Genomic DNA, 16,082 nt, shown 5'->3' with positions numbered 1-16,082 from the left:
TAGGCTTCTGGAAATTAGGGTATGGATAAGATTGCCTTTTTCTTGAAGTTTACTAAGTTATCCATGAACTGAAGGAGACTCCTGTCCTGCATGACTGTGATCTCTATCAGTCAACCATTTTGCTTTCTTTCCTTTCCCCTGTTCTTGGGCAGCCAGGAGTGTCCGAAGAATAGCACACATATCCCACGTGGGGGTGGCGGGGGGGAGGTGCTGTGTGCTAGCTTGTGCTTTGCCTCATGCTCCCTCATCACTTGGAACTGTCACCATTAATTGCTTTCAAATTTTGGCCCGTCTTTATGAAATTTGTTTCTTTATTCCCTCTTTGAAAACAAACCTAGGTTATTGAACGTCTGGGCTGGAATTTCTGTTGAAGAAAAATATTCAGAGGCTCTTGGAGGGTGTCCAAGTTCTCAAGTCTTTTTTGTAAGTAGGTAAAACCACTTGTTTGAAAAACAAAATTCTCTCCTCTTAAGTCTTTTTTGTCATGTGCACTGGTGAGCAACTTTCATTGAAATTATGAGTTACATATGAGGACAGAGTGACAGGTTAAAAAGATGAACTCTTTTGCACTATATTGAGTAATTTAATAGGAAGAGGAGTTTGTAGGTCTTTTAATTTTGAATCATAACATCTATGAGAATCAACAATCCCTCTCTAACCATAAAAACTATAGGGCATCAATGATACTGAAGTTATGAGTACACAGATTATAAAGATCTAAATTTTGACTCCTACATAACCCCCACTCAATAATTAAAACCCGGAGAATTGAGACTGCTAAAAGTTGACAATCAAGCAGTACTACCAATAGAAATAACCATTTGTATACTAATCTTATCAGGAGATGTCTGCACTCATGGGCCGTCCCATCCCTAGGTTTATAAACTGACACCATCCCAGACTGACTAAATCAAAGAACCCTAATGAGCACACGACCCAGACTATATTATGGCCAATGCTCAGACATTTGAGGCTCAAACCACAGCTTTATACCCATGGTACTTGAATTGGTTCCATTAACATATTTCAAAAAATGATCAGCATGTATACTATAAAGTCATTAAGAAGCAAAATAAGCATTAACCTTTAAAGTTAAAGATTGGGAATTTAAATCTCCCCTTAATGATATGCCACAACTAGATACATCAACTTGATTCACCAGTATTATGTCAATAATTTTTTTTGTTAAAGCAGAAATTTATTAAAATCCATTTTATATAGTGTTTTAGAGATAAAAAACATGGAGAGTCCTCAACATTCAGGCCATCAACTCTATCCTCAGAAGTGCTTCAGGAGAAGACAGATTCCTTTGCCCTCGCCCCCAAAAGATACTTCTATGTATACACCTGAAAATGATGCTTTTATAACCCCACCTCTCAAGACCAATCCTGTTGAGATCCCAAAACCTCTGCCAAGTGAAGCGATATTAGCAGAGAACCTTCTCAGAATAAAAGTGCCTGATTCAGAGGTGTAGTGCAAGAGATACATAACATGATGACTGCTTCAGAGGAGTGTGCCCACTCCCAGTAGGTGGGCCACGAAAGAACCCGAGGGCCTAGCTGAGCAGCCACTAGCTGCGGAGTGTGGCAAGATGGGACTGCATGGCCTCCAGGGCCTCTTCTTCCTTCTCATCTTCTGATGCAGCCATCGCTCCTGAAGGTCTGGGCTCCAGAAAGGCATCGGTCACTTTACTAGGTGCTTTGCCCAAGGCACCTGCTGTGATTTCAAACAGAATTTTGTCACTTTCCATTTCTGCTGCTTCTTCCAATTCTTCCTGATCATCCATGCTTTCAAAAGTATCTTCTAACATTTCTTCTATGATGCCAGCCTTCATCATCTCTTTGGATAGCTCCCTCATGGTGGCCTGGATTTCTGGGATCTTCACAAGGCTCTGCATGGCCTTCATCACTTCTTTGCTCTTCTGCAGGGAACCAGCCACTCGCAAAACCACCAGCTGGTTCTTCACCCCTATGAGCACGGAGTTCACGTGAGCATTGGAAGCATAGAGCTTGCTCACAGCAAGCTAGTTTTTATGAGCTATGTATGCATTTGCCAATTCTTAATTACGATTAAGAGAAAAATCAGGACTTGTTCAATCTGTAAGTCTTCTTATTCATGAACATCACTGTTTACTTGTATAGAACATTTAAAAGTTATTCCTGTTTCAGGCCTCTGTCTGATGAGGGAGCATAAGGCAAGCTGACACCTTGCAAACCTCCTCCCCCCATCATCCCCAGGTGGGATATGTGTGATATTCCTTAGGCACTCCTGGCTGCCCAAGAATAAAGGAAAGAGAAAAATAACTGATAGAGATCACGGTTCTGCAGGATATGAGTCTCCATCACTTTACCAATGTCTTAGTAAATTACAAAAAAAAAAAAAAAAATCTGATCAATAACCTAATCTCCAGAAACCTACAGACTCTGTTTCCTGGAGCCCCAACATTACCCTCCCCTTCATAGTGATGTGGGGAGCAAAAGCAAGAAGAAAATAGCAAATAAAATTAAATTTCTTTGTAACCTGCAGCCCATTGACAAATACTTGAGGCAGGCTGAATATAATATCTCTCCAGGAACTCCCTACTGTCTTAATGTTAATGACTTACTAGAGGGGGAAAAAACAGCCTTAGCTTGACAATAGCTAGACTTCCCACATCCTGTGAGTCTTCTTTAGCATATGAAAGTCCTTTTGGAAACTTCGCCTTTTCTTTACCTCCCCCAACTCCCAAGTATATAATATCACCCTCATAATCCAGGGGCAGGTCTTTCTGCCCACAGGTCCTGTCCCTGTGCTTTAAAAAAAAAAAAATCACTTTTTTGTACCAAAGATGTCTCAAGAATTCTTTCTTGGCCGTCAGCTCCGGACCCCTACTACCACTCCAAAACCACATCATGTTTAAAGAAAACTGCCACCAATTTTGTGTTGTGTAGTATCAAAGTGCTTCAAAAACTACCAAAATAGCAGTTGTAATGGGCTGGGGTTTAGGATACTTTGTTGGACTCATCTCATGTACATCTTCTAGTCTGACTCAAATCAGCAGCCTTTCAATAGGGCATGGAATCCAGCTTTCCAAAGAGCCACTGAAGGGCCAAAGGTCAAAACTGAAAGTGTGGGTGGGAATGGGGTGGGGAGGGCAATTCTGATCAGTGGGAAACAGGAAGTGGAGGGAGTATTGCAAACTCCTTCTTATGAACTGCCCTAAAGCATGGTTCTGCCTGTTTCTCCTTTTCCTCATTCTCACATCAGCAAGTAACCTCCGGCTCAGACTGTTTACTGGGAAACCCAGGATAGGATGGCTGTTGGCTAAAAGTATCTGTTAACTAGCACATTAAGCATTCATTTTAATCCAGGATAATTTTGTGAACCTCCTGTATGCAAAGCACTAGTTTAGTAATTATAAGTGAGGCAAAGCTGAACAGAACTCAGTCTTTGACTTTGGGCACTAATATTCTAGAAGAGAAGATAGAAAAATTACATAGGCAGCATAGCTCCAGGGGATTCAGAAGAGTTACTGGCTCTGCCTGTCACTGGCTGACATTTACTTCTGAGTGAGACATTTATTCTCTTTGGGCCTCTGTTCTCTTAGCTGTAAAGTACAAGGTTGTGTTAGATAACCTCAAAAGTCCTCTCCACATCTAAAATCCTTTGCTTTTATAAATTTAGTCTAGGAGAAGGATGACTCCAATCAGTTCTGTATGATAGGTGTGTTCTCTGAATCCAAGTGCTGTGGGAACCAGAACTTTAGAGACTTGGGAAGCTTTTATGAAGAAGGAGGTATATGAGCTTGGTGGATTTGTAGGATTTTGATGGGCAGGTAGGGGACAGATGGGCATTTTAAGCATGAGGAAAAACATACTCAAAGGAATATAAAGGGAAAGTATATGTCTCATGCAGGAAGAGCAATGAATAGTTCAGTCTGGTTGAAGGGGTAGATGGGTATCTACATTTAAGAGACTGGTAAAGTAGAAAATGGAAGATCCAAGCTATTGCATTAAGTTTGAGCTTTACCATGTATTCTTCGATTTAGCATGCGTATAGAACACTTACTATGCTCCAGGCAGTGAGTGAGGTGCTGAGAACACAGAAATCAATAAGATGCAGTGCCCTCAACAGGCCTGTGAGCAGTGGGCAAAGGAGTGAAACTAGTGTGCAAAATCCTGTAACATAAATACAACTTAAGTACAGAGAATGAAAGTGTCGAACACCTCAGAGGTATAATAACAATAGACAGGCAGAGAGGGAGTCAAGGGTGATATGACAATAGGAAAGAGAGAAGGATGAGCAGTTTTTTTGATAAGAAAATGAATTTGTTTTGACGTTGAATTTGAGGCCCTTCCAGACAGCCAGATAGAAATGTGTAAATAGTAGAAGAATATTGGTTTGTGACTAGCTTGAAATGTTGGAACAAGAGATTGAGATATGTGTATATTTTCTAAGTAACTCATAGGTCTGAGAGGGATTGTCAAGGAAGAAAATATAGACAGAAAAAAGACCAAAGGGAACACCTTAGGGAATGCCCATGTTTAGGAGTTAGAAGAAGTAAGTGGCATGAACCAAGAAGAGTTAAGACTATCAGAAATAGTGGGCAACCAGCATAAAGGATGTCAAGGGAAGAAAGAATTTCAAGAAAGATGGGGGGGCGGGTTGGACAAGATCAAAGGCTCCCCAAGCTTGATGGACCAGCTGCATTAAAATCAGTTGAAACATGTATTAAAACTATGTAATTTGTGTCTAGATGGATCTTCAAGAAACTACTAACAGTAGCTGTCTTGGAGGGAACCTAAGGACTACAAAGCATGAGTAAACTGTATGAACTGATATCCTAGCCCTCCAAGTCAACTACAAAATTACATCACTGTCCCTTCCTTGGCTTATGGCTATGGCTGTATGAATTGTCCCATATGAACAGCTAAAGTTAGAACACAAAAGCCAGAGCTTGGTTAGTGTATCATTTGGTTTGGTATATAGATGTTGGTTAAGTATATCCACCCAAAATGGACATGAGCTGCACATGGAGGGGGCCTTGAAAGACAGCAGCAAGGGAAAATCTTCCCAATGGGTAGATTTCATGGAAAAATAGCCAACAATAAGAATATATATGGACTCAAGAGCAAAAGGATTGGCCAGCTGGTCAGAACCTGGGAAGAGAAAAGCTAGAAGATTGTAAGAAAAAATGTCTGGGCCAGATGCATGAGTATGAATATATGGGTGTGGGCATAAAATGTGAAGATCTTTGTCTCAGATATTAATGACCACCAGTAAGCAGTCACCAGAGAATAACCATTGAGTAACTAAGGCAAAATGACTTGATCAGTTAAGAATAGCTAGTCTTTGTCACTGGCCACCCCAGAACTAGCACCACTGGCACATTAACAGAGTGGAGACCACATGTTAATAGCATGGGCCCCCAATAAGCAAGGCTGGTTTCTTTCCACCATTGAAAGTCCAACCAGTTAGCAAGCGAGCTCAATGTGGCACTATTTCTTGAGGATACAACACTGTCACAAATTGATCACAGTGAGGCCTTTCTTCCTGGAAGGACCAGTGGTATGTCATAGTAGTTACACGTATTCTTGGTAACTGTTCACCTTTCCTGCCTCTACAGCCTCAGCCAAGCACCACTATCTGGAAGATTTTAAAGTATCTGATCCAGGTACACAATCTCGTACAACACAGCATCTGACCATGAGATCTATTTCACAGAAAAAGAGATAGGGAGGTAAGCGCGTGGTCATGGGATCCACTGGTCATATCAAGTACCACATAACCCAGGAGTAATTCGTTTTACAAAGCAATGGAATAGTCTGCCAAAGGCATAACTTGTTGGCAATACTCTGCCATGGTGTGGTATCATCATAGCAAATCACAAATTTCTATTTGGATGTTGTGTCCCATTAGGAAGAATGTGTGGGTCTTGAAATCAAGGGGCAAAAGCAGGAGTGGCCTCAGTTACCTTTATTCCCAATGACCCACTTAGGAATTTTGTGTTTCCAATCCCCATAATTCTAGGCTCTGCAGGAACTATAAGCTATGATTGTCACCTGGGAGTTTTGGACTTTTTATGTGCAGGGATCAGTAGACTAAAGGAGGAGTTAATATCTTGGTAGGAGTAACATCCTGATCAGTGCAAAGAGGTAAGTCTGCTGTGACCCAATGACGGTAGGGAGGAATATATGTATATATGTGGAATTCATTTAATCCACTTGAACATGCCTTAGCACTTGCTCAATTATAACTAAAATGAACAATTCCAGCAACTCCTGCCTGAAAGGAGTATAGTTACCATGGGTTCAGACCCCTCAGGAATAAGAGCTTGGATTATACCAGCAGATAAGTCATCAAGGCCAGCAGAGGTTAAAGCTGAGTATGAGGCGAATTTAGAATGGGCAGTGGAGAGAAACGGAAGCACCAATTGTGGTCCTGACATCAACTGCAGCAACAGGGCTGTAGTTCATCCCCATAACCTGTCGTCTAAATTTCCCGCAGGAAGACAGATCCACTGAAATCCTGGATGCTCTGTTTTCCAAATGTGTATGAGGAAGTTGATCACATCACAAGGGTTGCAACAAGCATGGAGGTGAGCACTCTATTCAAGACGCACTTCCATTGAATCTGTAGGTTGCTTTGGGTAGTATGGACATTTTAACAATGTTGATTCTTTCGATCCATGAACATGGAATATCTATCCTTTTGTTTGTGTCATCTTCAATTTCTTTCATCAATGTTTTACAGTTTTCAGAGTTCAGGTCCTTTACCTCCTTGGATAAGTTTATTTCTAGGTATTTTATTCTTTTTAGCATAATTGTAAATGGAATTGTTTTCTTAATTTCTCTTTCTGCTACTTCATTATTAGTACATAGAAATGCTACCAATTTCTGGATATTAACTTTGTAGCCTACAACTTTACTTAATTCAAGAACTATACTCAAATTAAAAAAAAAACATATATATATACACATATATATATATATTAAAAAAGAACTCACTTGCTGTTAAGAGGGAAGGAGTGCAGCTAGCACTCCTAATTGGCTCATATCTCAGTATCTGCCCCCCTTGTGCAACAGTAGCCCTCCCTTATGTGCTGATCAGAGATGCACTTTGTGGCACCAGGCAGTCAAAGAGTGTGATGTGGGGAAACAGAGGGAAGTGATCATCACTACAAAAGCTACCATTGGTTCAATCCAGAAAAGGATCTAAAAATGTCCACTGGATTTTGCAGCAAAGGTTGTTAGTGACTTTGGCAAGAGCCTTTTCAATTGAGTAATGGGAGCAGAAGCCAGATTGCAGTAAGTTAAAGAATGAATGGAAGTAAAAACGTCAAAAGAACAACTTGAGGAAAGTCTTTATGAATGTTCAGCTGCAAAGGGAAGGAGGCAGCTAGGGAAGCAACAGTGGCGGGTGGACTGAGATGTGAGAACTATGGCGGGATTTTGTTTTAGTAGAAAGAGACTGGAGTGTGTTTAGATAACGGTGGGAAGAATATGGGAGAGGAGAGGGGAAAAGTCAAATTAGGGTGAGGAGAGCAGGGAGCATGGATGCAGGTGGAGGATAGTCTGCTTGCATTGTTAGAAGAGTAGAGGGGAAAGGATGGGTGTAGATGCTTTTAAATTGCTTTATTTTGTTGTTTTGTTTGTTTTTACAGTCTCATTCTTTTAAAAATCCCTGCATGATAAATCTGTGTTTCTCAAAATATCTGATAAAGCATCACCCCCTCTCGCATATTCTTTTTCTGCTGAATGAGAAAGCTCCCTGAATAAAAAAGATCACTTTGTACACTTGAACAATTACTTCCCTGGTCTTCACAACGGTTCTCCGAAGTAGGACAGAACCATCCTATGGTTTCATTTAACAGATACAAAGATAAGAACACAGAAGGATGAAAAGTACCTTGCTAAAATGTTCATCAGTAATTTCCTTATTCAGTGGGAAACTTCCATCCTGTACTCTTCATGATGACTTCTCTCATTCAAGAGATTTCCCCTCCCTCTTGCTATTGAAAATGAAGATACTGGATATAATGTGAAAAGAAAGAGTAGCCCCTCCAAGCCACTGAGTTTTTTGATCCTGAGATACATACTTTCTATAAAGTAAGTTTCTTATGAGTAAAAGGAGTTCTTCATAAGTACATTAAAACTTCTATTGTCACACAGAACTGAAGCAGACAGAACCTTAATAGAGTGTTTCATGCTTCATAGCACACATTTCAGAGCTTCTGGCTTTGTTGTTTTAGATTCCAGGGATTCGGGATGGTTGTGAAACGGCAACTTGGTTATGCTACATAAGAAGGCCAGCCAAGCATTAAATAGGGGCATCTGGAGAGTCTGGAAACCCTAATAGGCTTGTCAGCCAAATTCTGCCATAGAACAGTTAGATCCTTACAGATTTATGGGCCCTAAGAGGACAGAGAAGCCCCATCCATGGTTAGAATTTCAGTCACTTTACCCTTTACCCTAACAGTAACTCCCCAGGGACAAATATCTCTGGAAGAAGATAAGCAATCTTATAAATATTTAAAATGTGCTTTTTGCACAGTGGACAAGTGTTTGGTCTTAATAAAGCCACACGATCCTCAAGCCCAACAGCTGCTGAATGGTCCCTGTGTGGAAGCATGCCCTCTCCAAATCAATATAATACCCACGCTGAGGGTTAAATCAGACCAGCTCTCACAGGCTCTCAAGCCCACTACTGCATTAGTGATAACAGTTAACTTCGATCAGGCTTTATTCTGGTTTACTAGGTATTTCACATACACACTCATAGCATTACCTCACATGATCCTCATGACTACTCCATGATGTGGGCATAACAGATCTTACTAGTTTGTTCATCCTGTGAGTTGAGCAAATAGATTCTTCCACACAGTGAGTTGGTGGAGAGCTAGGATTTGACTACACGTCTTCTGTCTCCAAGTTCCAGAGTGGGGAGGGAAGAAACAGCTGAGAAGTAAGCTCCAGTAAACCTAGGGGAAATAATAATCTACTTCTTTCATTTAACCTTTTTTTATTCTTAGCAAATTTCCTTTATTGGCATATTGGTTACATTTTTTTAATGTTTATTTATTTTTGAGAGAAAGAGAGTGAGGGGGGAGGGGCAGAGAGAGAGGGACAGAGATCTGAAGCAGGCTCCACACTGATAGCAGAGAGCTGAAGTGGGGCCGTAACCCACAAACTGCAAGATCACCACCAGAGCCAAAGTTGTACGCTCAACCAACTGAGCCACCCAGGCACCCCTATTGGTTAAATTTTTAAATGGAGATATAAGATAGAGAAGCCAATATTATTTTTTTTTAGTGTTTATTTATTTTGAGGCGGGGGGGGGGGGGCGGGGAGTGGGAGAGAGAGAATCCCAAGCAGGCTCTGCACTGACAGGGCTCAGTCTCACAAATTGTGAGATCAGGACCTGAGTCAAAATCAAGAGTCAGATACTTAACCCACTGAGCCACCCAGGCACCCCCAATATTATTATAACAAATACCATTACAAATGGGACATTGTTTAAGTTCTGCCTTGCCTATAACACAGAAAAACCCTCTGCATAAGTATTGGCTCTTAAAAGGGTATAAGTTACAGATAATGGCTCATGCATTGCTATTAAGTCACCTCTTTCTAGAAGTGTTGACTAAGATTCCATGGGATCCAGAAGGCATAAGCACATGGTGTTGCTCAGCCCGCTGGTTAGAAACACTCTCCTTCACCAAACAGGTACTCTCAAAACCTTTTGATGTGGGAAAGTAGTTTTGTAGCTCTAAGCCTTCGAGAATAATTATGAACATTTTTGGCATTCTAATGATCATCTCTAAGGTGTAAGGCATTGAGACATGGAGTGGGACTGCTCTCTACACTAGGGTGTTAGAAATGAACCTGGCTGAAAAGTCCTGAAATTACATAAAGCTTGGCCTGTTTACACCTGTTTTCCTATCAGGCCACTTGTCTGATGGCCCACACTCTTTCCCTGCAGTGTGGTTGAAACGTAAAAACATTATGCTAAGTTAAAGAAGCCAGGCACAAAGGTCACATGTTGTATGATTGCATTTATATAAAATGTCCAGAATAGGTAAATCCATGGAGACAGAAATCAGATTAGTGGTTGCCAGGGGGTATGAGGAGAGGCAGAATGGGGAGTGACTGGTTAATCAGTAGGGATCTCCTTTAGAGATGATGAAATTAGTTTGGAACTAGAGGTGATGGTTGTACAACACTGTGCATGTACTAAATACCAGTGAATGGCACATTATATGAATTTCATGTCAATGGGGGAAGGGGAGGGAAGGGAAGAAACACAAGGGAAAGGAAGAGACCAGATTTAGGAAGATAGCTACTATAGAGAGAGAGCCTTGGATTTGAAGCTAGAGGACCTGAGTTTGAATGCTCTTTCATTTACTGGCTGTGAGATAAAAGATAAGAGAGACCACATTTCTGGGTCTCAGATTCCTCATCTAAAGTGGAGTCAAACAGAGCTGTTGTGAGTCCCAAGTGAGATACCATATGTGAAAACACATAGCATGAGGCTGGACACAGAGTTGACACAGTATGTAATTAAACAAACAAAAAAATAAAAATGGCAACAGATTTTTAAGGCAGTGCACAAAACCCATTTAATTCATATTATAGCTCAAGCAGTAATTATGTAATAGAATAACAGATTAATAATTCATAAGAGATAACCATTATGGCAATTTTCAGTAATCCAAATGCTCTAAAGAACTAGATGCTTTTGTAATTATAGCTCAGAGTTTATTTTTCTGGCATCAAGGCATTAACCTAAATCTAAAAATTAATGTTATGGCAAATTCTTTACTCTAGTTCTGTGTTTGCACTACATCAAAAGTAACAATTTCTTCAATTTATGATGCACATTTTTGTATTTATTTATTTATTTATTTATTTATTTTTAACGTTTATTTATTTTTGAGACAGAGAGAGACAGACAGAACATGAACGGGGGAGGGGCAGAGAGAGAGGGAGACACAGAATTGGAAGCAGGCTCCAGGCTCTGAGCCATCAGCCCAGAGCCCGACGCGGGGCTCGAACTCATGGACCGCGAGATCGTGACCTGAGCTGAAGTCGGACGGTTAACTGACTGAGCCACCCAGGCACCCCTATGATGCACATTTTTAAAAGAAAAACCTTAATATCTCTGAAACCAGAAATCCACTGATTGAAAGGGAGGCTGGATCCCTCAAAGGAAATTTTTTCGGTGTCCCTTCAGAGGTGACTTTCAACAACCAGGTGGGTAGGATGACTCATTCTATGGATGTCATCTGCAGTGCTGGTACAGTGGGCGTGAATGAAATGGCCATGGTGGCAGGGATGGAAGCCAAGCATAGGTTCATTTTCATCAAATCTAGTAAAGATACTGCCTCTTTGAATAACCAAAACTACCAGTAGTAGAACCCTACACTGCACCCTTGATAAGGCAAATTTCCTCCAAAAGAACAGCTGGCCAATTGGTGGTAGTTTGATTACACTGGACCCTTTCTACTCGTCAAAAGTAGTAATTCATTTTAAAAAGAATTGTGACTTTGGCTTCGAGTCTGCCTTCCCTGACCTCACTGCCTCCACTAGGGTCACTATTCGAAGGTTTATAGCTTGCCTGATCTACCAGTATGAGGTCCTACAGAGTTCTGCAAGAACCAACTTGTTGCACAACACTACAACAGCACAACACTCAACCAAGAGACCCATTTCATGGGAGAGAAGGTACAGTAAAGGGCACATGACCATCATATCCACTAGTCTGACTATGTCTTTAATCATGCAGAAGCAGATTGCCTAGCAGAATAGTGAAATGACCCATTAAAGGATCAGCTAAGGTTCCAACTTGGGACAAAGCCTGGACGGTTGGGGATCCACCTCAGTGAAGTGTACATGCTGAACCAATAGCCAATATATGCCAGTACCCATGTAGCTAGAATACATGGGTATGAGGACCTAGAGGTGTTGGTAGGATTGACCCTTCTCATCATCACAGTGACCTACATTCAGAATTTGAACTGCCTGTCTCTGTTCCTGCCAGAGGTACTAGTTTTTGGGTGTAAAGACTACTTCCTCCAAGTAAGGGCCTGATGCTATAATGATCACCTGGTTATTTGGGTTCATGATACCAGTAGATGAATGGGCAAACGTAGGAGTTTCTCTCCTGATAGCAATAAAAGAACCATGAGAAGCTATGGTTGCTGCTTTACATCAGCAGCAGTGAGGAGTATGTCTAGAACCCAGGGATTTATCTGGGACATGTCTTGGTTCTTCTGTGACCAGTGATAATGGTGAAATAGGGCAAATATAGCTAAGGGTTTAAAACCCTTGGAGTTGAAAGTCTGGGTCCTTCTCCTAGGCAACCACAGGCCAAAGTCTGGGCAGTGCTGAGAGAAATCTAAAATCAGAGTTGAGGAGAGATATGACTATTAATTACAACCTTGGGATCAGCCACAATAGAGGAGACTTTTGCTTATTTCACGAGCCCTCCTGCATTATGTCTTTGCAAAGATTGCATTTTGAAGGGAGCTCTGTGGCAGATTGGACTTGTATCCCCCTCTATCTCAGAAAAGACATAAGGTCATTTTATTTTTACAAAACAGAAGGTCCCATATTTTGGTATGAGAGCCAGACATAATTAAAAGCTTGGGAAGGGGAGCCTGGGTGGCTCAGTCGATTGGTTGGTTGGTTTCGGCTCAGGTCATGATTTCATGGTTCATGAGTTTGAACGATGCATATGGCTCTGTGCTGACAGTGTGGAGCCTGCTTAGGATCCTCTCTCCCTTTCTCTCTACTCCTTCTCGACTCACACTGTCTCTGTCTCTCAAAATAAATGAATAAACTTAAAAAAAAAAAAAAGAGGGCCTCCTGGGTGGCCCAGTTGGTTGGGTGTCTGACTTCGGCTCAGGTCATGATCTCGCAGTTTGTGAGTTTGAGCCCCGTGTCAGGCTCTGTGCTAACAGCTCAGAGCTTGAAGCCTGCTTCAGATTCTGTGTCCCCCTCTCTCTCTGCCCCTCCCCTGCTAATACTCTTTCTCTGTCTCTCAATAATAAATAAACGCAAAAAAAAAAAAAAAAAAGAAAGAAAGAAAGGAAGCAAGCTTGGCAAGATCTGAGTGGTTCATAGGGCGAATTGCATTAAAGACCTCTTAATACATCACTTGAGATCCTCTCAGCCCTACCTGTCCTATTCTAGCCACGCCACAGCCGCCAGATCTATGTGAGTGCTGACTAGCTTCATCCAGGTGCAACCTGACAGAGCTGTACCTCAGCCCTGCCTCTGTTCCCCTCACCTTCCACCCTGGGGCATTTCTGTAAACATCTAGGACTCCATCATTATCCATGCACAAGAAACCTGGAAGGCTGGTGGAGATAACACCCCAATCTACAAGGTGGGGGCAGGGGGATAAGAACTCATGGATAAAAGTTTCCCTTTCCTCCCTCCTAGAGCAAGGGTCTGAGATGCATAGCATTCTCAGGTGGCCATATGCGATCAACAACAACTTGCCTCTAGTAGCAGCAAACTCTCCTTGCCTCCTTTCTTCATGTCACCAACTCACCCTTCTGCTCCTTGGAATCACACTCCCCAGTAATAATTCTCCACAGGCTCTGCTTTCTGGAGAATCCAGGCTAAGACATTACCGACTCCTTTCTTTCACTCAGACTCCACACACTCTGTGAGGAAATCCTGTTGACTTTACCTTCATCATAAATCCAGGACTCAACCATTTCTCACCACCTTCCCTGGTATTAAGCCAGTTGGAGCCATGGTCATTTCTCAATTAACAAATTAGTTGATTTGTTGATTAACAAATATAGTAGCCTGGGTGCTCCTAGGAAAATGTAAATCAGTTTATGCAATTTTGGGGGTGGAGCTCAACATCCTTAATAGCTATTTATCTCATTCAGAAAAAAAATATACATATATGTATTTGTATGCCTTTATATTATTTTATACTTATTTAAGGTATATATTTATATTTACATATTTTTAGTGCCTTATAATGACCTACAAGGTACAATGTGCTCTGTCCCCCATAACTCCTCTGATCTCATTTCCTGCAACCCTCTCTGCTTCAGGCACATTCTTCTGCTTGTCACTTACAAACATACTATGCAAGTTCCTCCCATGTCCCCCCCCCGACTCTGGGTCTTTCCATTTATTCAGAATTTTCTCCCCCCCAGCCCCAGATATCAGCCTGGCTTAGTTTTGGGGGCTCCTTCAGGTCTTTACTCAAATGTCACTTTGTCAGTGAGGCCTTCTCTCACCACTTAAAATGCAACCCCCAGCCTTCCTTCTCCCTGTCCCTCCCTTTATTTTTCTGCATTATACTCATCACCATCTGACATACTATGTGTGTTACTTACTAATATTTTTGGCTATTTCCCCCCTGCTAGAATGTATGATCAAGGAGGTCATTTATTATATCTCTCCATACCTAGAGTAGTACTTGCAAATATTAAGTAATCAATAAATATTTGTTAAAAAGAAAAAAAGAAGAAAGGAAGGAAGAAACACTAACCACAATAAAATGCCACCTATCTAGAGTAAGATTTCCTATCATCTCAAACTTTGGACCATGCCTATGTACCCCAAAATAACTGGAAAGGGTGTTGAGAGAGAAACAGAGCAGCCACAAAGCTCACTAAAGACTGTCACAGGAGAGCCCCTCATTTGTGCCCTCTCTTGAGATCATTTATTTATCGTCATGTACAGATCCTTTCCCTAAAGTTAGCCTTCTAGTTTCCTAGCTCGTAAAAAGATTGAAATAACAAAATATAAAGTGACAGTAGCTGGCAATAAGAAAAGACAATTTCAGTCCCTCTCTGGAGTTGAGTAATTATGATAATACTCGGGTGTGGGTAAAATTAAGCTAATGCCTGCAAAAATGTTAGCCAAGAGCTTCATGTATCATATAAATAGAGAGATCATGTTTTTGAAAGAAAAACTGGGACACAGGGAGCTCTTTCCAGGTGCAAAAGGGGTGTGGAAAGTTTAGCTAAAATGATGAGAAAATATTTGAATTTCTGGAATGTTCTGATGGCAAGATATTTTAAATAGGGCTGTACCAGAAAAACCCAGAGCAGATTTACTTGTCAATACATGTAAGAGAACACTTATAAGATGCTTTAAAAATCACAAAGGTCTGCTTTGTAATTCTAAGAAAAGGATTTCCTCTGAAATTTTCTGACATCCTATATATTCTTAAGGATTCATAAAAAAATGAAGAAAGTAAGGAGAGTCTGACATCAAAATGGAACACTGTAAAATCTAATTTGTAGCTCCGAACAAATGGAACCATTTTTACTCATACTTTAAATTTCCTTCAACTATTTCTTAATTGCAGTAATAAAAGGCAAAAGAATAATTAAGCAAGCAGATTCAGTTAGAATGGAAACAGGAGAGGTAGAAAGGATTTAATGTCAGATATAAGGCATTAGACACTTATAAAATCTGTTTTTAAACAGTGACTTGAAGAATAGCCACACTTAGTGAACTTCTGTGAGAAGAGCCTATTCAAAGGATGAGCTAAGTGTGGGGCATTAAAAAATAATCATAGCAATATAGTCAGGAGAAAAAAAATCACACTCAAAGGTCAAGAAGTTTTATTTTTTAAATACATGTTTTAGTGTTCTTTGTAATGCAATAAAAAGATTAAGTCATGGTTAATACCAAATGTATACTGTCACACACAAAAAAGCCAAGTTATTCCAAAATGTAATTTCTTAACTTTTTTGGGTGGGGGTTCAAGGACACCTTTAATAATCTGAGGTAAGTTATAGATTCTCTCAGTCGTGCCCTGATGTACAAATTTTCATTTAATCACAGATTTCCAGGATGATACACATGGGCTCCTAGGAAGCCCTTGAATCTCTGGTTAATAAACTTTCATCTCTAAGGTAATAATTAACATACTTTGTACCATAAGAAAACATTAAAGTAATCAAATAGTTGGATCAATTAAAATTAATGATTTCTCAGTTCTGGAAGGGGGAAAAAACTATTCCAATTAATTGATAAATCCAAATACAATCCACGCATTTAACAACATATGGTAAGTTTTTATGAATTAGTTTTCTCTGTCCACTGCTTCATCAGAGCCAATAG

General features: G+C 40.6%; 1 protein-coding gene and 1 pseudogene across 5 annotated transcripts in view; both read right to left on the bottom strand.

The window, feature by feature from the left end:
• TSHR (thyroid stimulating hormone receptor) overlaps positions 1-16,082 on the bottom strand; it is a 156,530-nt gene that overhangs the window by 130,531 nt on the left and 9,917 nt on the right. The gene's annotated exons all lie outside the window — the stretch shown is intronic.
• On the bottom strand, positions 1,472-6,001 carry LOC132668474 (charged multivesicular body protein 3 pseudogene; annotated as a pseudogene).

This window comes from Panthera onca, chromosome B3, assembly GCF_046562875.1.
Source record: "Panthera onca isolate mPanOnc1 chromosome B3, mPanOnc1 haplotype 2, whole genome shotgun sequence".
In the NCBI taxonomy this organism is placed as follows: Eukaryota; Metazoa; Chordata; class Mammalia; order Carnivora; family Felidae; genus Panthera; species Panthera onca.
This window is presented reverse-complemented; position numbering and strand designations above follow the sequence as displayed.